Source organism: Diabrotica virgifera, chromosome 8 (assembly GCF_917563875.1).
Source record: "Diabrotica virgifera virgifera chromosome 8, PGI_DIABVI_V3a".
NCBI lineage: Eukaryota > Metazoa > Arthropoda > Insecta > Coleoptera > Chrysomelidae > Diabrotica > Diabrotica virgifera.
In genome coordinates, this window is record NC_065450.1 from 195,345,209 (window position 1) to 195,367,044 (window position 21,836).

At 32.7% G+C, this 21,836-nt stretch overlaps 1 protein-coding gene across 1 annotated transcript in view; it reads right to left on the bottom strand.

Moving 5' to 3' along the window:
- The window catches only part of LOC114340034 (uncharacterized), a 75,728-nt gene extending 53,950 nt beyond the window's left edge, over positions 1 to 21,778 (bottom strand). The window contains exon 1 of the mRNA XM_050659252.1: positions 21,760 to 21,778. The gene's annotated coding sequence lies outside the window, so the exon portion shown is untranslated. The remainder of the gene's footprint in view (positions 1 to 21,759) is intronic.
- Positions 21,779 to 21,836: the final 58 nt, after the last annotated feature.

A 21,836-nucleotide genomic window follows, 5' to 3' on the forward strand; every position in this document is an offset into this window, starting at 1 on the left:
AGAAGATCCAGAGGAAGATCTCCATCTCCAGTACGAGGGTCGGACCAAATAAAGGACATGACTGGATAGTCCAGAAAGCCACTGCGCATCCGCTAGGAAAAATATTCCGATTCGGATTTTTTGCACAATCTTACTCAAAAAAGACCCCTTTTAACAAATTTACATGTTGCCAGGCCCAAAAGTGGGTCAAACATTTTTTAAACGTTTTTTTTTGTTTTTCCTAAAATAATTTTTTTTGCATGGAACAAAGTTTTTTTAGGTTTTTTGGATTATTCCTAACAGAAAAGGTCTTTAGTGACTTTTCTCTAAAGTTAAAAATTGAAAAATTGCGAAATCGGCCATTTTTAACCTTCAAAAACTATGTGAAAAACTTAAAATTTGAATGTTGCCAAGGTAGGTAGATATTATTTAAACATCGATTGATGAAATCCCGAAGAGTTTTTTGCAATACAGTATTCAAAGCTCCTTTGTTTTTTAATTTCTAATCACGCGTGCGCGACACTATTTTCCACCGTTGCATGTGTATACAGTATACAGTATGGTGCAAATGAAAGGAATAAACTCGTTATTTCGTAAACCTGCGACTTTAAGGAAAAAAACCGAAACAGGTAGATTTTTATTTTTAAGTTATGATATTGTGGCATATATGGTATACTAGTGACGTCATCCGTCTGGGCGTGATGACGTAATCGATGATTTTTTTAAATGAGAATAGGGGTCGTGTGGTAGCTCATTTGAAAGGTTCTTCAATTCTCTATTCAGTAATTTAAACATTTACATAATTATTTACACAGGGTGTCCAAAAAATGTTTATTAAATTAAATTATTTGACAAAAAAAGAAGTAGAAGGACACCCTGTATAAATAATTATATAAATGTTTATATTACTGAATAGAGAATTGAAGAACCTTTCAACTGAGCTAGCACATGACCCCTATTCTCATTTTAAAAAATCATCGATTACATCATCACGCCCATATGGATGACGTCACTAGTATACCATATATGCCACAATATCATAACTTAAAAATAAAAATCTACCTGTTTCGGAATTTTTCCTTAAAGTCGCCGGTGTACGAAATATCGAATTTATTCTTTTCATTTGCACCATACTGTCAGTGGAAAATAGTGTCGCGCACGCTTGATTAGCAATTAAAAAACAAAGGAGTTTTGAATATTGTATTGCTAAAAACTCTTCGGGATTTCATCAATCGATGTTTAAAGAATATCTACCTACTTTGGCAACATTCAAATTTTCAGTTTTTCACATAGTTTTTGAGGGTTAAAAATGGCCAATTTCGCAATTTTTCAATTTTTAATCGCTTATATGTCAAAAACTATCAACTTTACAGAAATATCACTAAAGACCTTTTCTGTTTGGAATGATCCAAATAATCTAAAAAAAACCTTGTTCCATGCAAAAAAATAATTTTAGGAAAAAAACAAAAAAAAACGTTTAAAAAATTTTTGAAACACTTTTGGTCCTGGCAACATGCAAATTTGTTAAAAGGGGTCCTTTTTGAGTAAGATTGTGCAAAAAATCCGAATCGGAATATTTTTCCTAGCGGATGCGCAGTGGCTTTCTGGACTAGGATACTTATTCTTCGAATCAAAACAACACGCACAGGAGACAGATGAATATACAATATACCTGCGAAACTGATTAGATTAGCAAAAATGACAATGAACAACTTTATAGAAGAAGCTATAACATACAGAAAATATCATAATCAAAGTAGAAGTAGCGGTACGATAAGATGACAGCTTGTCTACTACATTTTTTAGCATAGCACTGGACGGATAGATAAAAATCTGGAATCAACAAGAATACAAAGCTCTACTCAAATTATAGGATATGCTAACGACATATTATGGTAATAGCCTCAAGAGATAAACACTTATAATAAGAATGGTAGAAGAATAAAAATAAAAAAAGAAAATACGAAGTATATGTTAATCTCAACTCTCAAGGAAAAACTGTATTACAGTGGAACCTCGATTATCCGTCTCTCTATTAACCGTCACCTCTGTTAACCGTCAGGGTCCATACATAAGTTGTTATATTGACTACATAAGTAAAAATTTAGTCATCAATTCATTTTGTTGGAGCATTGCGATAAGCCAAACGAAATTCGTTGAAATGTACATGTGCAGTAATGCCACCACCGCATTTTTTATGTAAATAAGTTTTGTTCTTATTCAGGGCTCTGGATTAAATTTCAATTTAAAAGTTAATGATAAATGATACCATGCTTTTAGAGTTCTATTTTTAGAATCGCAAGCCGAAAATAAAAACGCACGGCACAATAATTATTATACATTATTATACAACAAAGACTTCGGAATATTTTAAATCAAACTGATTCGACTGTACTAACATAAATCCCTCTTATATTGTCAAATAAAACATACAAATACAATTTGAGAGCTATATGTACTATGTCTTTTCGATTATCCGTCATACCCTTGGTCCGGTGCCCTGACGGATAATCGAGGTTCCACTGTATAATAATAGTCTCCCGTTTTATACCGCTCACGTTGATTTGGGAGTATAGCAGGGCAGTCTGCTATATCTAGGGCCTACGGTATACAAGGAAGTTAACAGGGCCAGTGCTACGCTTCAACCGCCTATTATTACCCCTGGTTTTACCCAAGGTACTCAATTTATTCAGGCTGAGCCGACATGGGGCCTATAAACATTTTAAAAATGTCTAGTTGTTCTTGCCGGCGCGCGGCGGTATGATTTGAACTCCGGACCATCGACACGCGAGTCAAGCACACTACCGCTTATCTACGCCGCGCTGGCCCTGGAAAAATTGTAACATAGATAATAAATTATAAAGATTGAACAACAACATTCCAAAAAGTAGAGAGATTTAAGTTTGTAGATTCTAGATAAGTAGAAGACAAGCACATCAGCAAAAACACAAAATTAAAATTCATGAAACAGCAATCAGACCTGAATTATAGACGTTGACCCCATAAAAGACAATACCCTCACAATCCAATGTGTCAGCGCTTGGACTCAATAAAAACTGCAACTATTTTATTTCTCTAATGTTTTTTTTAATATCTTAATTAATTATTACTTAGTCTAATTGTTAAGAACAATAGTTTAATTAATAGGCCTGGATCCCGCGTATGAAAAAAAAGTTGATTAATAGCAAGCTGAAAATTTGTTAGTAGCTTAACGGTGTCTAGTCGGACAAACTTTGATGCACGGGAAAATTGGACAAGGGGAAGTTTTAATTGTGGAACAATTTAAAAATTTGGAACATCAGATTACGAAAACGTGTATTTGTATTTCGTCGAACAGAACATCCAATTGATCTGTGTTACCCTTTCATTAAACTCTAATGCAAAAATCAGACTGGTATTACTAACCAACATAATTCCTATTCCTGTCATTTGACATGTTCTTCGTATTCCACTCATTAAAATGCCCTTTTCTTAATAAACACCCGTCTGATTTTTTGCATGAAAGTTTAATGAAATGGTAACAAATCAATTGGAAGTTCTGTCCGACAAAATACATGGAACATTTTAGTAGTCCGACGTTCCAAAATTTTAACTTGTTCCACAATTAAAACTTCCCCTGTTCCAGTGTTTCCATACATCAAAGATTGTCCGACTAGACACCGTTAAGCTATTAACAAATTTTCAGCTTATTAATCAACTTTTTTTGGTACGCGGTATCCAGGTCTATAAGTTCACGATATTCTCTTGCATTTCTGAAATTTTAAATTATTATTTTTTAAAAATTGTCACTGAAGGCAGTACCTAACAATAATTAGTCCTGTTATAACCTATGCAGTAGAGATAATGTGCCTGACTTAAAGACACGAGAGAAACTAAGAATAATAGGAAGTAAGATTCCTCCTAAAAAAGGAAGGAAGAAAAAATACAAGACGAAGAATTTAGACGATTATTTAATAACAAGCTAAATAACCAAATAAATGGAGAAGATAGAGTAAGACATATCTATATAAGGCCTCAAAGGTTGAAATGGCCCAAGGCATATACTTAGACGAGAAGAAGAAAATATTAAAGTGGAAACCTATAAATACAAGACCTAGAGAGAGAATAAAGTGCAGATGGAAAGGTCAGGTCAGAGAATATACCAACAGAATGAAGATACCTACTGGAGAACAAAAATGGGAAATATAAAGGAACGGAGCTCACATTAAAGGGAGGCTTATACGCCTGCCTAGGAGTGACAGGCCCGTATATATTAATCAGTTCCAGTTCTGGCTTTTTCTTCTTTCTCTTTATAAGCAATTTTGCTTGTTCATTGGCGAATTGATACTTCTAGGAAATCTTGTCACTCCATCTTTTGCGCGGTTGGTGGATACTTCTTTTACCAATTGGTGATGTATCTCTTGCTATTTTGATCACACGTGTCTCCCCCATTCTGCTTATATGGTTATTCGATTCTTTTTTTCTATTCAGTGTCCACTCGTTTATACACTGTGTGTTACATTTCAAGGGCGGATCCAGGACCGATTTTCGGGAGGGGCCATAAACTTTTTTTGGGGAGGAGTACCAGAAGTACGAGGGTAATTTTTAAATATTAGGGTTACAATGGTGAGTTTTAAGTCACTTTTCACACACTTTGAGAAGTGCCTTAAAACTAACCATTCCTGCCATAGTACCGATTAATACACATTTCTTCGGATCCAAGTGCAGTTCTTTCAACAAGTTTAATACTATTTGTTCCAATGCTTCTCCTGCCAGGCCTTGTTCTTTCCCTCTTTCTTGATTTTCACTAATTATTTTTAGATTCTCATAAGCGTCAATGAATTTGACAAAGTTTTCACGAATGTTGTTATTGTGTATGTATCCCAAATTTAGAGAAAGCTGTTCCACGTGGGATACGTCAGTCGTTTCGTCAAATATTATTTGCTCAATTATTTATTCACCACAACATGTTATTAATTGATTTTGACTGCTGCTACTAATGCATGTTGCTCAGGAAGATGCTGTGGATAGGTGTTATTTAAGAGTTTTATCTCCTGATGCGATTTTAAACCTTAACACTGTGGTGCTAAGGCAAAACCCGATATGTCAAAAAACGTGATTTTGCAGCAGATGAGTTTAAAAGTTCGCGGTGTTGTTGTAATAGTGGACCTATCGGAAACAATTTTATTATCTACTGGTTACATGGATGCGTTTAGCCATGTAGGGTTTTGTCATCACATTCTTCATCGCTCAAGGTACATATTGGCATTAAAAACGAAAAATCGATAATTTTTGACATATCGGGTTTTGCCTTAGTTCCACAGCAATTCCCCCGATTCCTAGGTCCGGCATCTTCGTCCAGAAGCATAAGGCCATCATCACGATGGTCTCTTAGAGGAATATTTTGTCGACCTAAGAACACTATAGTCCCTACTATTGGTCGTAGTTTTTCTTTATTTTTTGTTTCTGTTTAGACCTCTGAGAGTCTATCTGGTTAATGACTGACTTTTGAGGGTTGCGATAACTTTTTAGAAAATTCAGTTCAACCTGAACGCACTCCTTGTGGTATGATGTTTTTCATGGGTTTATATGACTCCGTCTTTGCTCATGAGTTTGGCGAAAGATGTTAAAGGTTTCGTGACAAGTCTTTGGGCTGTCATCCCGTTATTGGATTGTGACCATATTTTTCATTAGAAAACGCAATATTTATAAAACAATTCCTTTTGACTGTGCGAAAATACGAACCAACTCCTTTGTTCTAAGTGCTAGTGACCCAAGTAACGCTTCACTTCTTTTTTATTCTTTTTTTTTCTCTGATTCTGGCCTTGGTTTTAGAACTAGAACCTTTAGCCACGTAATTGTATAACTTATCACTAACTCAGGTGTAATGTGTAGTGTGTGTGTTGAGTAAGTGTCTTGTTACTTTGCAAAGTCGACGTCATTGTCTTTGCAAAGAGACGCTAATTGTATCCGAACGTCTGCGGTCCCTCCGGTGAGTACCGATCCCACAAGGACAGAATTTTTTAATTCTTTGTGTGTATAGAATATGGAAATTCATACGATTTTGATGGCTGTCAAGATCGTTCTTACAATTGGCACTCTGTAAAATTATCAACATTTTGATATATAAAAAACCCAAAAGTCATTCTTGAAGCTTCTCCGTTACTTCTTTTTTTCAATTCTAGTCCAGCAAACGTATTTATCCCTTGTTTTGTACATATCTATGTGTTTGAAATTAAAAACATTTGAACTGCAAATATTTAAATTTATATTATTCTAAATTCTCGGAGGGGGCCATGGCCCCCATGGACCCCTCCCTGGATCCGCCCTTGTTACATTTTCTTCTAATTTTTTCACTCCTCTTTCGACCTCTCAGCGTACTTTCTATAATTCTTCTCAGTACTCTCATCTCTGCCGTTTCCAGTAGTCTTTGTGTTGTGGCCGTATCGGGTTTTGTTTCTGATGCATACTATGTCATTACTGTTCTTACACTGGCTTTATAATATAAATTCTTTACTTCATCTCAGTGTTAATATGTCGGTTTCGCCATATAGTGTTATTAAGGCATCCTGCCAGTCTATTTGCTTTTTGTACAGTAAAACCTCGATATAACGGACTAATTGGGGGATGAGGTGTCCGTTAAAGCCGAAAGTCCGTTATATAAAAATAGGTTTAAAATAGAAAATATTTCAATTCTATTTAATTGTTTCGGAGATTAGTTGTTCTTTTGAAGTTTCGGACATGCGTTTAATACAGTTGAACTGCGTTATCTGATATTTATTAAATCGTTGAGATCCGTCCTTGTCTCTGATAACTTCATTGTTGGCAGTGTTGTTTTTTTTGCCACCTTCACTTCCATCCTTATTTTTTATTTATGTTCATAACTTCATCTGTTATTTTATATCAACCCTTCTAAAAATATGTCTGCATCTTGGCCATGAAACAAATTCTTCCAACCATTTTTTAATATTTGCTTTTCACCTCTTTTCATGCTGCAGCAAAATTAAAAATTGATGATTTCAAATTGTGTCGGTTCGCTAAACTCAGACACAACTGGCTAGTGATTTTAGTTGATAATTTTCTTGTTTTTGGCCAATTTTTCCTAAATTGGCAAAATTACTAACTATTTAGTAATTATTAACTATTTAGTAATTATTTTTTTTGGCAATTTTACCAAATTGGCAAAATTACTTACTAAAATCACTATAGTCCAGGGCGGATCTGTTTTGAGATGGACGTTGAGAGGTGACTCAAATTTTTTTGCAGAAATTGCTTGAAAATAAATCAAATAATAATATTTGAGTTATCCTCCCTCTCAAAAAGGTCCGGAACATTGTTTAAATAATCAAAATGTCAAGAATTGAAGGAAAAATTCGATTTTTTTCTTCGTTATTTGATTATAACTTTACCAGTATTCATTTCCGAGAAAAGTTGTACTGACATAAAAGTTGCGTAATTCAATTTACTACAATATAAAATTGGTTAAAAATTTAAAAAATAGTCACCCTACTTGCAAAATAGCAATAATTGCGAAAAAAACCATACAAAAACAAGTATTCGCATTTTACGTTTTTCAACCATTTATGCTACACTTAGGACCTTCATATTTCACCCAGAAAAACTCTATGATATAGTAAAACAATATTGTAAATTTCATTAAGATCGGTTCAATAGATTTTGCAAAATAAATTTTGCAATCCAGCTTTCGCAAAAAAAATTCATTTTTTAAAAATGTTACAGGACTGAAAATAAAGCAGATAGCAAGTTGAATTTTTTTTTGCTTATAGAAGTGTACTGTACCTTTCATTTGCAATTATCAAAATTAAAATCGATTAATTACCACGGCGTCAGAAATTTTTTGAAATAAACAATAATTTTTGGTGCTACGCGCAGGACAGCGGTGTTCGATTCACACAGGTTGATTTCCACCAAAATTTCTTCCAATCTTTATCTAATATATTATTTTCTTACTCTATATTTTGTTGTATTTTAATTTTTTAATTCCACAAAAATCCAATTAATTTTATTATTGTTTGTGAAATATTGTTTAAACAATTGCATATGTTTAAAAATAATAAACTTTTATTATTTAAATTAAAATATATGAACAAAGAAAGTTTTTGCTAATAAAAGTGTTATTTCAAAGGATAGAGTATGTGTTTTTATTTAGCAATAAACGAATTTATTTATTTATATCGAAATGTCATAAAAATTAAAATTTATCAAATATTATCAAAGGTCATTGGAATGCCCAATCAGAGCAACCTATCCGCTGTCCTGCGCGTAGCACCAATAATTAATGTTTATTTAAAAAAATTCCTGACGCCGGGGTGTTAAGCGATTTTAATTTTGCGAAATTGAAAATGACAGGTACAGTACACTTCTATATGCAAAAAAATTTTCGACTTGCTATCTGCCTTATTTTCAGTCCTGTAACATTTTGAAAAAATGAATTTTTTTTACGAAAGCTGGATTGCAAAATTTATTTTGCAAAATCTATCAAACCGATCTTAATGAAATTTACAATATTGTTTTACTGTATCATAAAGTTTTTCTGGGTGAAATATGAAGGTCATAAGTGTAGCATAAATGGTTGAAAAACGTAAAATGCGAATATGTACTTGTTTTTGTATGTTTTTTTCACAATTTTTGCTATTTTCCAACAAGGGTGACTATTTCTTAAATTTTTAACTAATTCTATATTGTAGGAAATTTAATTACGCAACTTTTATCTTAGTACAACTTTTCTCGGAAATGAATACTTTTAAAGTTATAATCAAAAAACTAAGAAAAAAATCGAATTTTTCCTTAATTTTTTGACATTTTGATTATTTAAACAATGTTCCGGACCTTTTTGAGAGGGAGGATAACTCAAATATTATTATTTGATTTATTTTCAAGCAATTTCTGCAAAAAAATTTGAGTCACCTCTCAACGTCCAAATGTATTAATATTTTTACAGATGCGCCCTGGTCTACTAGGCAATTGTATCTGAGAGTTTAGCGAACCGACTTATAACACTAAGTTTTGCAAGGTAAAACACCGCGCCACCCTCTTGTATCTGCTGCATTATCTTCATCGTGCAATACAACTATTACTTCATTTAAAAACTGTCTGAGATATATTCTTTTGGTTGCCAAATTATTCCCTGATCCATAGGTTGAATAAGCGATGTTGTTTTTTTGGCAAAAACACAACTGAAGTTGCCATCTTCTGAACGTAGAATATTTTCAGAGGGATAACCAGGAGCGTTATCTAAAATCAATAAACATTTTACCTCTTCCAGCGCTATTCACAGTTTTTTCTCTCGAAATTTTCTCATTGCAGTCACAAATTCTTTAAAAAAACAATTTTTGAAAATATCTGAGGTGAACCATACCTTATCAGAGTTTTAATATGAAACGGGCAGGGATTTATTTAGCATGTAGAATATTAACAGGATGTTTTTATTTGTTTTTATATTTAAGCGGATTTTTTGTCCGTTATATCCGAAGTCCGTTAAATAGAGGTCCGTTATATGGAGGTTTTACTGTACTTGATTTCTCACTTCTTTGTCCAGGTCTCCGTAGCTGGACAATGTAATCTTAAGGTATTTTATTTTCATTACTTGCTCAATACTGACGCCATCAATTTCTATTTTTCATCTGATTGGTTCTTTACTGATTACTATTGTTTTAGTTTCCTGAGATGAAATTGTCATATTGAATTCTTTTGCTCCTATTTTAAATGTGTGGACAAATCTTTCCAGACTATCTTCATCTTAGGCTATCAATATTGCGTTGTCTGCGTAACAGAGTATTTTTACTTCTTTGTTTCCCATTTTGTATCCTCTTCCTTTGTTGGCACTTTCGATGATTTCATCTATTTTGTCCATCTATTCTGACTTCCATTTTGTTGTTTTGGTAGATGTTTGCAATAGATTTTATGGGAACTTCTCTATTATGCAGAAGATGCATTACATCTTTGAGTCTTAATGTGTCAAATGCTTTCTTTAAATCAATCAGACATAGAAATTATACTCTAGTGATTTTTCAGCCATTTCATTTATGACGAATATTGCATCTGTACACGATCTTCGGATCTTCCCGTACGAAAACCCTGTTGTTCATCTGCTACACTTAATATCCTCTGATTCATTAGTTCTGTCTTTTTGTTTTATTCTTTTTTAAGGGTCTACTGAGAACATAATATTTTTAAATTATCTTTAATAATAAAAATATAGATATAATTGCTATTTTAGAGTACATTTATCAGTAATTTATATCAGATATAAGCTCAGTCGTTGACATTGTTTGTTAAATTTATTATCTCATTGATGATTAAACACAGGTGATGAGATAACATGTCATTATAATTTGAACATAATAAGATTAAAATCGACGCAATTTTCAAATATTTTTTAACTTTTATTCCCAGTGGCGGCTGGTCAGAGGAGGCAAGGGAGGCTTAGCCTCCCCATAAATTTTTTACATACGCTACACTGTTTTGTTTACTTTGCTATTTTGCTTTGCGTTAGCGATATCGAAAAAATTAATTGAACAAGTTGTTCTAAATATTATTCTAACTCCACATACCAAATTTCATGACAAAATTCGCACTTTTAGTTTTTTCGTTATTTGTAGTTAGGACTTTAGGACCCTAAAATTGGTGGACCCGAGAACGGAGGCTGCCGGCCGGCCAGCCTCACTTGCTAAAGCTCCGCGCAGCGCGGCAGCGTTTAAGGAGACCCGGTCTCCTTAAAGCGGAAAACACACCGAAGCGATAACGGCGCGATAGCGTTCACGATGGCGATCGCGATCCAACTCGTCTGAAGCAAACAAGTAGACGAGTTGAATCGTGATCGCCATCGTGATTGCCATCGCGTCGAGATCGCGTTGGTATGTTTACCGCTTAACCTTCCGTTACTCGCGCCAATTTTTTGTGATCGCATACTCGCGCACGGTGCTGAAGAGCGGATCCAAAAATATGGGTCAGCAATACATAAAAAAATTTTTTTTTTGCAAAATTGTGTACAAATATTTTATCTAATGAATATTTATATGATCATCTAATTTTGTAGATATGCGTTTGTGTCAACATTATATTACATACTTTAATTAGAAGTAACTTTGTTCATCATCATCTTCATATGTTTCCTCGTCAGTCGATACTTCCTCAAATAATTTTAATAATCTTTGCTTCTCCTTCTAGTAATCCATATCTAAATATAAATGAACAAATATATAAACATTGAAAATAAGAAAAAAATCTTAAATTATCTTACTAATTAAAACTATCGATGTCTGATCCAAACACAAAAATTTGTGCACAAATACTAGCACCCGGTGTACCGCACCGTGTTGCCTAATAATAAAAGTACAATACACTTTTTACACTGAACGTGGACTTCACCCACAGTTGACTGACGACTGAAGAGGTATATGCAGCAGCAATTCAAAATCTCCACTACAATCAGAGTTACAGGAAGTTATTTACATGGCCGGTCTCACGCACCGTGTGCAAGTAACGGACGGTTAAACGCTGCATTATCGCTTAAGCACACGCTGCCCGGAGATTTAGCAAGGGAGGCTGGCCGGCTGGTAGAGTCCGTTCTCTGGGCCACCAATTTTAGGGTCCTACTACAAAAAATAATGAAAAAACTAAAAGTGCGAATTTTCTCATGAAATTTGGTATGTGGAGTTGGAATAATATTTGGAGCAACTTGTTCAAATATCTTTTTTCGATATCTCTAACGCGAACCAAAATATCAAAAATTTATCTTGTTTGTGGATTCGCGTTTAAAAAAATCATTTCAGTTGAGTATCATAAAAAATTTGAACCTTCAACCTGTATGATAGTGCAAAACTTCAAATCTGTATTTATTTTGATAACCAAAATATAGGGCTGCCTTCATCTTAAATGCGACACACTGATAAAAAATGGTCAAAACAAATAGGGCCTTAAATTACATTTTTTTTAATAGATATATTATAGTAATAGCCTCCCCTATTGTAAAAATCACGAGGGCCACTGTTTATTCCATAGAAAAAATTGTAATATAAATATAGGTATTACCAAGAATTAAAAAGAATATCAGCAAAACTTTTACTTGGAATAATCTTCTTTTTATCAATTTCTAGTCTCTAAAGACAATAAATCATTCAAATTTTCATCGCTATTTTAAATTTATTATTGTTATATTATTTTTAAGGGTTTTGCAAAGCAAACCATTTGATCGTATCGTATATTGGATAGTTATATAATTGTAATTGCTATCTTTTATAGACTTCAAAAAGATCAAATCAAGATTTTTTTTATAGTTTTAATTAAATATTATATAATGTGAAGTTTGTGAAGTAACAAAGTTCTTGATATTATTCAAAAATGGGATAAGTAAATACGATCAAACTCCCAAAACCATGATTTCAAGGTTAAGGGTTTGTGCGAGTTTTGGCGGGGCTAATCATTATTTTTGAAATCGATGCAACCTGAATCAAATTTTTAATAATGTTACACGTGTTTATATGTACCATATATGTTTATAATGTTATAATGTTATAATGTTTTACGTGTTTTGTGTGATTAAAAAATAGGACGGTGCAGTCTTATCCCCCACCCCTCTCTCTACCCCAAAAAGTAATTTTTTAGTTTTTATCTCTTTTTAGGTGGGATGCAATTAATTTAAATATTTCAAAAAATTCACATCTATAGTTCAGGCATTTAGTCCTGTCGCCAGGGGGGGTACAACGGCCTCGTTAATTCAGATGGACTTACTCAAGTTTTTTTTATGTATTTTGACCCGTAGAACACGAATTTTTTGGGTAACAGTTGATCCGGATGTCGATAAGATTGTTATAGACCAAGAACTTGAGGAATCAAATAACAGCGATTTTTGGCAAAACAAAACACTATTTTGTATTTTTTGGGCCATTTTAAGTAAAAAATATTTCTACAAGTTTTTTCGTAGGATGCACAGTTTTCGAGATAAACGCGGTTGAACTTTAAAAAAATCGAAAAATTGCAATTTTTGAACCCGAATAACTTTTGATTAAAAAATAAAATAGCAAGTCTGCTTACCGCATTTAAAAGTTTAAGTCAAATTATATCGGTTTTGATTATTTCCATTGGTAAAAATTTATTTTTTTATTGTTTAACAAAGCTATAAACACGTAGGGTTTCCCGTGCTTTTACATGTGTTTTAACGCATGTAACGTAGAAATAGTCTTGATTGCACTAGTACCTATTCTACCTACTCGTTCGATTTTAAATGAGAAATCATAGAAACATCACTCACGCACTAGTTGTTTGTAGCTTTGTTTAACAATAACACAATAAATTTTTAGCAATGCAAATAATCAAAACCGACATAATTTGACTTGAACTTTCAAAGGCGCTAAGCAGAATTGCTATTTTATTTTTTAATCAAAAGTTATTCGGGTTTAAAAATTGCAGTTTTTCGATTTTTTGAAAGTTCAACCGCGTTTATCTCGAAAACTGTGCATCCTACTAAAAAACTTGTAGAAATATTTTTTGCTTAAAAGACCCAAAAAATACAAAATATTGTTTTGTTTTGCCAAAAATCGCTGTTATTTGATTCCTCAAGTTCTTGGTCTATAACAATCTTATCGACATCCGGATCAACTGTTACCCAAAAAATTCGTGTTCTACGGGTCAAAATACATAAAAAAAACTTGGGTAAGTCCATCTGAATTAACGAGGCCGTTGTACCCCCCCTGGCGACAGGACTAATTTACAAACCATGTCTATTTTTTTATAGACCCGTAGGTAGGTTGAGTATACATAACCTAAAAATGCTTTTTTTTCGAAAAAAGCGTATAACTGTTTTTAAAAATGACTGCAGATCTTTTTTTATTTTGTGTATTCTATCAACAACCATATATTTTTTCAGATTTTTTATGTAAGGTTCTCCACTTCCAAAACCCGAAAAACTGATTTTTTTGGTGTTTTTGGACATTTTCCCCATATTATCGACTTCAAACTAGATCAAATTAAAGTTTTTTTTCTAGGTTATATAATATATAATTAGAAGTAATTGAGCCCTTGTAAGACATTCAAAAAATTGGGCAAAACACGTTACAAACTCCCAAAAAGACTACAAAAAACCTACCCTGTTTTGGGAGGGAGTTGCAAGCGTTTCTCCCATTTCTCCTTTAGTACATTCAAAAATGGGAGAAACACCTTCAAACAACCCAAAATTTAGTTATTTTAAATTACATACCTTTAAAAAAACTTTGTCTGATCTATTTTGAACTCTATAAAATGGGGAAATTTCTCAAACACCCTTAAAAAGTCAGTTTTAGATTTTTTGTGGCACGTCTTACGAAAAAACCTAAAAAATTAGAAATATAGTTTTTGATAAAATAAACAAAATAAAAAAAATTAGACCTGTAACCACCTGAACAAAAATTATACGCTTTTTTCGAAAAAAAAAAATGCATTTTGAGGTCATGTAAGTACACTCAACCTACGATCTATAAAAATAGACATTAGTGTAGGAAACAGAGGTTGAACCTTGCAAAATGGACACAAGTCCGGTTTTATTTTTTTTCTGGTATATCAAGGGGTGCTTATTATGAGAATAACATTTTCTTAAAAAATTTCGCCCCGGAACCCCCCTTTTTATCCCTTTAAAGGGGGTAATTTGTGGTTTTTGCGAAACGTAGCCCTTTCTGTGCGTTTTACAAAAAATTTACTTAATAATAAAATAAAGAGGACTATATTTCCTACTATTTATTTCCCGACAGCATATGTCTATCACACACCATTTAGCGGGGGTGGCGCCCCAAAGTTGACAAATTTTTAAAAAAGATGCTTTTAAAAAAAAAATTATTTTCCCTAACTGTACTGAAAATTAAGAATAAACCCTGCGACAATTAATAGCAAATAAGTGGCTGATTTTTTGGTATAGGTTTCATTTAAGGGCAATAGGGAACTTGCAAAAATTTTTAAATATTAAAATGATATTAAAAAACATAAGGTAACATGATCTTAAAACGCTTGCATGCGAAAAAAACAAATATTTTTAACCCGTAGTACGCTAATTACGACGTTTTGAAAATGCTATAAAATTCAAATATCTTAGGAGGCTCTTGAACGTCCTTCTATTGGTTCGACGTCACCGGCCACGGTGAACCGGCAGAAACAACGCGATTAAGGTAGGTATCACGGGTATATTACATTTTAATCGTCTTTAATGAAAAATTCCTAGGTATTATTTATGTTCATCTTATATATTGTAATAAGTAGTTCCCCAATCAGCTTAGTTTTAAACTGAAATTGATAAAGTTGAGTGCTACCTTGTAAAGAGTTTAAAACGCATAATATGACGGACGAGGGTTTTTCAAAAGGTCAATTTGACTAACTTACCTACCGTTGATGTCTTCATCGTGGCAACTTTTATAAAAAGTAGTAAAAGCTATTCTATTGGAGAAATGCTAGGTGTCAAGGCAAATAAGTAAGAGTTATTAATAAGCATGTTTAAACCGTTTATAACAATAGTTTGGTACCATTATATTATAGTACTTATACGGTTTACCCCGTGGGTTTGATCTACCTACCTCTAATCGAAGGATTTCGTATATCCTGGAAAAGATTACGGTGTAATTTGCATAATAATAAAGATTATATTTTATTGTAATGTTTATTAGTACCTACTGGAGCCTTTCATTATTGTGTTCAAAGCCTTCTGAGAAAATATTATGGTGATTAGCAGCAACAAAATCCTTCTTTACAAAGTTAATAATACGCATAAATAAGAAGAATCATTATTGTAATTTTACAAGTTAATATCTTTATCATCTCAGCTTATACTTACACCGCATCCCTCGGTAGACCGCAAGCTATAGTAGAAACCCGACTGTAGACCGCATACTATAGTAGCATTAATACTTTTTAGTTACTCTTACTTTTATTACTAAAAGTTTTGTTTATTTTTAAGTTACTTGTTTATTCTTTGTTCTTCAACACAAGAAACGAACAAAGTAATTTCATAAAAAAGAACTTTTTGATACATGTCAACAGAGATAAAATGTTAATATTTTGCCTGTCACAGAAAAAATCATTTTTGCCACAGAGTAAAACAAGATATTTCAACTATGTATATTATTTATCTATGGGCAAACTGCATTAAATGCAATGGCCCACCCCGAACGGACAAACGATACGAGTGGCCTGTGACGTCAGACCTCAGGTCTTGCTTTTGAAGTTGTTTAAAACGGAAATTTTAGGCGCGGAACTTTGATTAGATGTTGTACGTACACTATTCATTGTTAAGCAAGGGCGGATCCAGGGAGGGGGCCATGGGGGCCATGGCCCCCTCCGAGAATTTAGAATAATATAAATTTAAATATTTGCAGTTCAAATGTTTTTAATTTCAAACACATAGATATGTACAAAACAAGGGATAAATACGTTTGCTGGACTAGAATTGAAAAAAAGAAGTAACGGAGAAGCTTCAAGAATGACTTTTGGGTTTTTATAAATCAAAATGTTGATAATTTTACAGAGTGCCAATTGTAAGAACGATCTTGACAGCCATCAAAATCGTATGAATTTCCATATTCTATAGACACAAAGAATAAAAAAAGTCTGTCCTTGTGGGATCGGTACTCACCGGAGGGACCGCAGACGTTCGGATACAATTAGCGTCTCTTTGCAAAGACAATGACGTCGACTTTGCAAAGTAACAAGACACTTACTCAACACACACACTACACATTACACCTGAGTTAGTGATAAGTTATACAATTACGTGGCTAAAGGTTCTAGTTCTAAAACCAAGGCCAGAATCACAGAAAAAAAAAGAATAAAAAAGAAGTGAAGCGTTACTTGGGTCACTAGCACTTAGAACAAAGGAGTTGGTTCGTATTTTCGCACAGTCAAAAGGAATTGTTTTATAAATATTGCGTTTTCTAATGAAAAATATGGTCACAATCCAATAACGGGATGACAGCCCAAAGCCTTGTCACGAAACCTTTAACATCTTTCGCCAAACTCATGAGCAAAGACGGAGTCATATAAACCCATGAAAAAACATCATACCACAAGGAGTGCGTTCAGGTTGAGCTGAATTTTCTAAAAAGTTATCGCAACCCTCAAAAGTCAGTCATTGACCAAATAGACTCTCAGAGGTCTAAACAGAAACAAAAAATAAAGAAAAACTATGACCAATAGTAGGGTCTATAGTGTTCTTAGGTCGACAAAATATTCCTCTAAGAGACCATCGTGATGATGGCCTTATGCTTCTGGACGAAGATGCCGGACCTAGGAATCGGGGGAATTGCTGTGGAACTAAGGCAAAACCCGATATGTCAAAAATTATCGATTTTTCGTTTTTAATGCCAATATGTACCTTGAGCGATGAAGAATGTGATGACAAAACCCTACATGGCTAAACGCATCCATGTAACCAGTAGATAATAAAATTGTTTCCGACATGTCCACTATTACAACAACACCGCGAACTTTTAAACTCATCTGCTGCAAAATCACGTTTTTTGACATATCGGGTTTTGCCTTAGCACCACAGTGTTAAGGTTTAAAATCGCATCAAAACTCTTAAATAACACCTATCCACAGCATCTTCCTGAGCAACATGCATTAGTAGCAGCAGTCAAAATCAATTAATAACATGTTGTGGTGAATAAATAATTGAACAAATAATATTTGACGAAACGACTGACGTATCCCACGTGGAACAGCTTTCTCTAAATTTGGGATACATACACAATAACAACATTCGTGAAGACTTTGTCAAATTCATTGACGCTTATGAGAATCTAAAAATAATTAGTGAAAATCAAGAAAGAGGGAAAGAACAAGGCCTGGCAGGAGAAGCATTGGAACAAATAGTATTAAACTTGTTGAAAGAACTGCACTTGGATCCGAAGAAATGTGTATTAATCGGTACTATGGCAGGAAAGGTGAGTTTTAAGGCACTTCTCAAAGTGTGTGAAAAGTGACTTAAAACTCACCATTGTAACCCTAATATTTAAAAATTACCCTCATACTTCGGGTACTCCTCCCCAAAAAAAGTTTATGGCCCCTCCCGAAAATCGGTCCTGGATCCTCCCTTGTTGTTAAGACGTAATATTTTGAATACAACATTTTAAAACATAAATTAATAATTTTATACAAAAAAATCTCGCAAAATGGACACAAGTCCGGTTTTATTTTTTTTTTCTGGTATATCAAGGGGTGCTTATTATGAGACTAACATTTTCTTAAAAAATTTCGCCCCGGAACCCCCCTTTTCATCCCTTTAAAGGGGGTAATTTGTGGTTTTTGCGAAACGTAGCCCTTCCTGTACGTTTTACAAAAAATTTACTTAATAATAAATTGAAGAGAACTATATTTTCTACTATTTATTTCCCGACAGAATATGCCTATCCTATCACCCACCGTTTAGCGAGGGTGACGCCCCAAAATCGACAAATTTTTAAAAAAGATGTTTAAAAAAAAAATTATTTTTCCTAACTGTAATGAAAATTAAGAAGAGACCCATTAATCACAAATAATTGGCTGATTTTTTGGTATAGGTTTCATTTAAGGGAAATTGCAAATTTTTTAATTACAGGGTGATACATTTTAAAAAAACCCCTTTTTGTACCATCTGAACCGCCTATGCTAGAGTAAAAAAACTTTCAGCGATTATCCATGTACGGGTGATATTTAAAAATTTGTATAATACACCCCCATATTTTCCCCGGAACCATCCAAAGAAAAGGAGAATTAATAAAGAAAATAATCAAAAATTTATTTTTGACAGATCATATAAAAAATAGATAGGTAAGTAAATTGTTTGTAAAGCGGTATGCATGACTTTTTACAAAAAAAAAGAGGGCCAACTTTATTTTGAGCGTAACTCGCTTATTTTTAATGCTAAAACTTTTGTTAACAATTAAAACAAAGCTTTTTATAAACACTTTAAAAAAAGTTTAAATGGGGTTTTCCCGAAAAGTGCTTAATTTTTCGGCGATTTCACCTTGAAATATTCGATTTGGAATTAGACGAATAAGAACGTATTTTTCATGAGCTTTAACTTTGTTTTTTGATAGACTTTACTGATACATCATTTTTTGGGTTTTTTATAAGCTACACTTTTGCTAAGAATATTTTTTTCGATAAAATATTTACTTTTTGAGTTATTTGCGAAAAACCGTCTGAAAACGTGTTTTTTTGTCGAAAAATCAAAATGTTTAAAAGGAAATAACTAGAAAAGTATTGACTTACGTAAAAAACTCTATAGAACAAAAGTTGCTTAAAATCAGTCAATTTATCCATTTGCGGTCTTATCTTGATCGTGTTTTTTCACCCCTGAGAAGGGGTGACTGTCACCCTCCAAGTAAAAGCAACCAACGGGACAATTTCAACTTTGAAGTGGAGGGTAAGTAGAACCAAAATCCAAGTTTTCATGCAATTCGGAGTTGCCCCTGAAAATTACACGGTATCGCCGAATTTCCCGTTCATATACTGGGCTACATATAAATTTAGGAAAAATATTTTGTAATTTTATATTTCTATACACATTTTCTAATATTTTCCAAATAAGTTTTAAATATTTTTTTTTAAATTATTACTAACCAAAAATAATGGTTATTATAAAATATATTATAATGTTTATAAAACTAATTGCATATGTATAAGTTAGTTGAAATTTATAAATACCGCCTACTGTCAATAATGTTTAATACATAAAGGTTGAAACTAAAATAAATTAAATAACAAAATACCAATTTTGCCAAAAACTTACAAAGGGACAAAGATGTGACAACGTCTCACCTTCACATAGAGATTAGAAGCATGTAATGTATTTAAAGCTTGGGAGGCAATTCGTATGTGACCATTTTAGCGACAGGTAAGAAATCCTTTTTCGGGAGGCATTTCATATGCGGCCTTACGAACAGGCAATGATAACCATAAGAGTTATAATTAAGTGGATATTCGCAAACTTTCGACTTCAATGCTCTTTAATGCATTCATTTTTTCGAATCCTCAAGAAACTAATAAATATTTTTAAAAAATTTAGACGCAGAATGAAAGATTACATTTATAACCGAGGGCCGAATGTCCCTTAGAATAAATAAAAAGTTTCTTTTGAATAAGATATGTATTTAAAATTAAAAATCACTCTCAACTTTCTCCTTTTTTCACCCCTGTAACTTATTAAAATAAACATTATCGAAGATTTCAGGGACTTTCGGTCCTCGGTTGTAACGTAATCTTTCATTCTGCGTTTAAATTTTTCAAAAATACTTATTAGTTTTCACAGGCTTCGAAAAAAACGAATGCATTTAAATAGCATTGAAGCCGAAAGTTTGCGCCTATCCCCTTAAACAATGTTTAATTAAATTTTATTTATTGTTAATAAAAATTTTATTTTCTTGTGCAACTATATTTCTATAATTAATACATTTAAAAAAGCTATTATTATTTAAATTATATTTAGGGGCCTGAAATAGTGCCTCGGGCCTGATTTGACGTAAAATAGGCTCTGACTAGCGGAGGTAGAGGAAAAGAAAATATTACCGAAACTCAGATAAAAACACTGTAGATATGCACGGTAATGAAATACGAAATTAAGCAAATACTTGTATACACTTATACACAGTAAGTTTTAATAGTGAGTGGCAAAATTATGGAATAAATTCATTTTTTCGAGAACGCGAAATTTTTGAGAAAAATCCCGAAACAGATCGATTTTTATTTTTAAATTATGATTTTTTGGCATATATATCATACTAGTGACGTCATCCATCTGGGCGTGATGACGTGCGGTCGATAATTTCTTTAAATGAGAATAGGGGTCGCGTGATAGTTTATTTGAAAGGTTATTTAATTCTCTTTTCAGTAATATAAACATAGCCACAATTAATTATACAGGGTGACCAAAAAAATTATTTTTTTAATTAAATTAATTCACACGATTAAAATAAGAATGTATGTAATTTATTTAATTCAAATTACATTTTACTGCCGTCAGCAAACAGAGAAAAAAATATTTATATGGCAAATAAATATTTCTTTTCGCTTAGATGTTCAAACTGCCAAGAAACAGAGGTGAGTGGCAGCTTTAACATTGATTTTAAGCGAAAAGCAATGCGTTTACTTGTTAAATAAACATTTTTTTCTGTTTTCTGACAGCAGTAAAATGTATTTTGAATTAAATAAATTACATATATTCTTCTTTTTGTGTGAATTAATTTAATTCAAAAATTATTTTTTTGGCCACCCTGTATAAATAATTATGATAATAATTATTATATTGCTGTATAACGAAATTACAAGATAACTTTTGTATTCCGAATATAATAATCCAATAATAAAATAATATCTGGCCGGGCCGAAAAAATTGATTTTTATAATTTGTAAAAATGGTTTAAACGATGTAGCAATAACTCCGAAATTATGACATTTAGGTATAAAGAATATTGCATGAAAAATAATCAGTATTTGAGAACTTCAAAACGCAAAAAATATATAGGGTGTTCTATTTAAACTAAGAAAGTTCAGCAGATTTCCAGAAAAACGGAAGGTCTGACAACAATGTAAATAAATACCACCATAATATCGGCCGCATCACAAGACGCTTACTCACCAAAATCTATAAAAATCCAATAAGAAATAATATAAAACGTTCCATATTAATTATATAAAACTCCACTCTGTATAATACTGATACGCAAAACAAAAACAAATATCAAACTAGTCTACTTCACAAAAAGGCTGAAACATTATCGCTTCTGTTTTGCATTAGCTTTAAATTCCATAAATATATTTAATTAAATGAATAAAAGAACTCACATCAATCCCATCATCATCATCATGTTTAGAATTCCACCTATTGTCCAAGTTAAAATAATTTTCACTGACACACACCT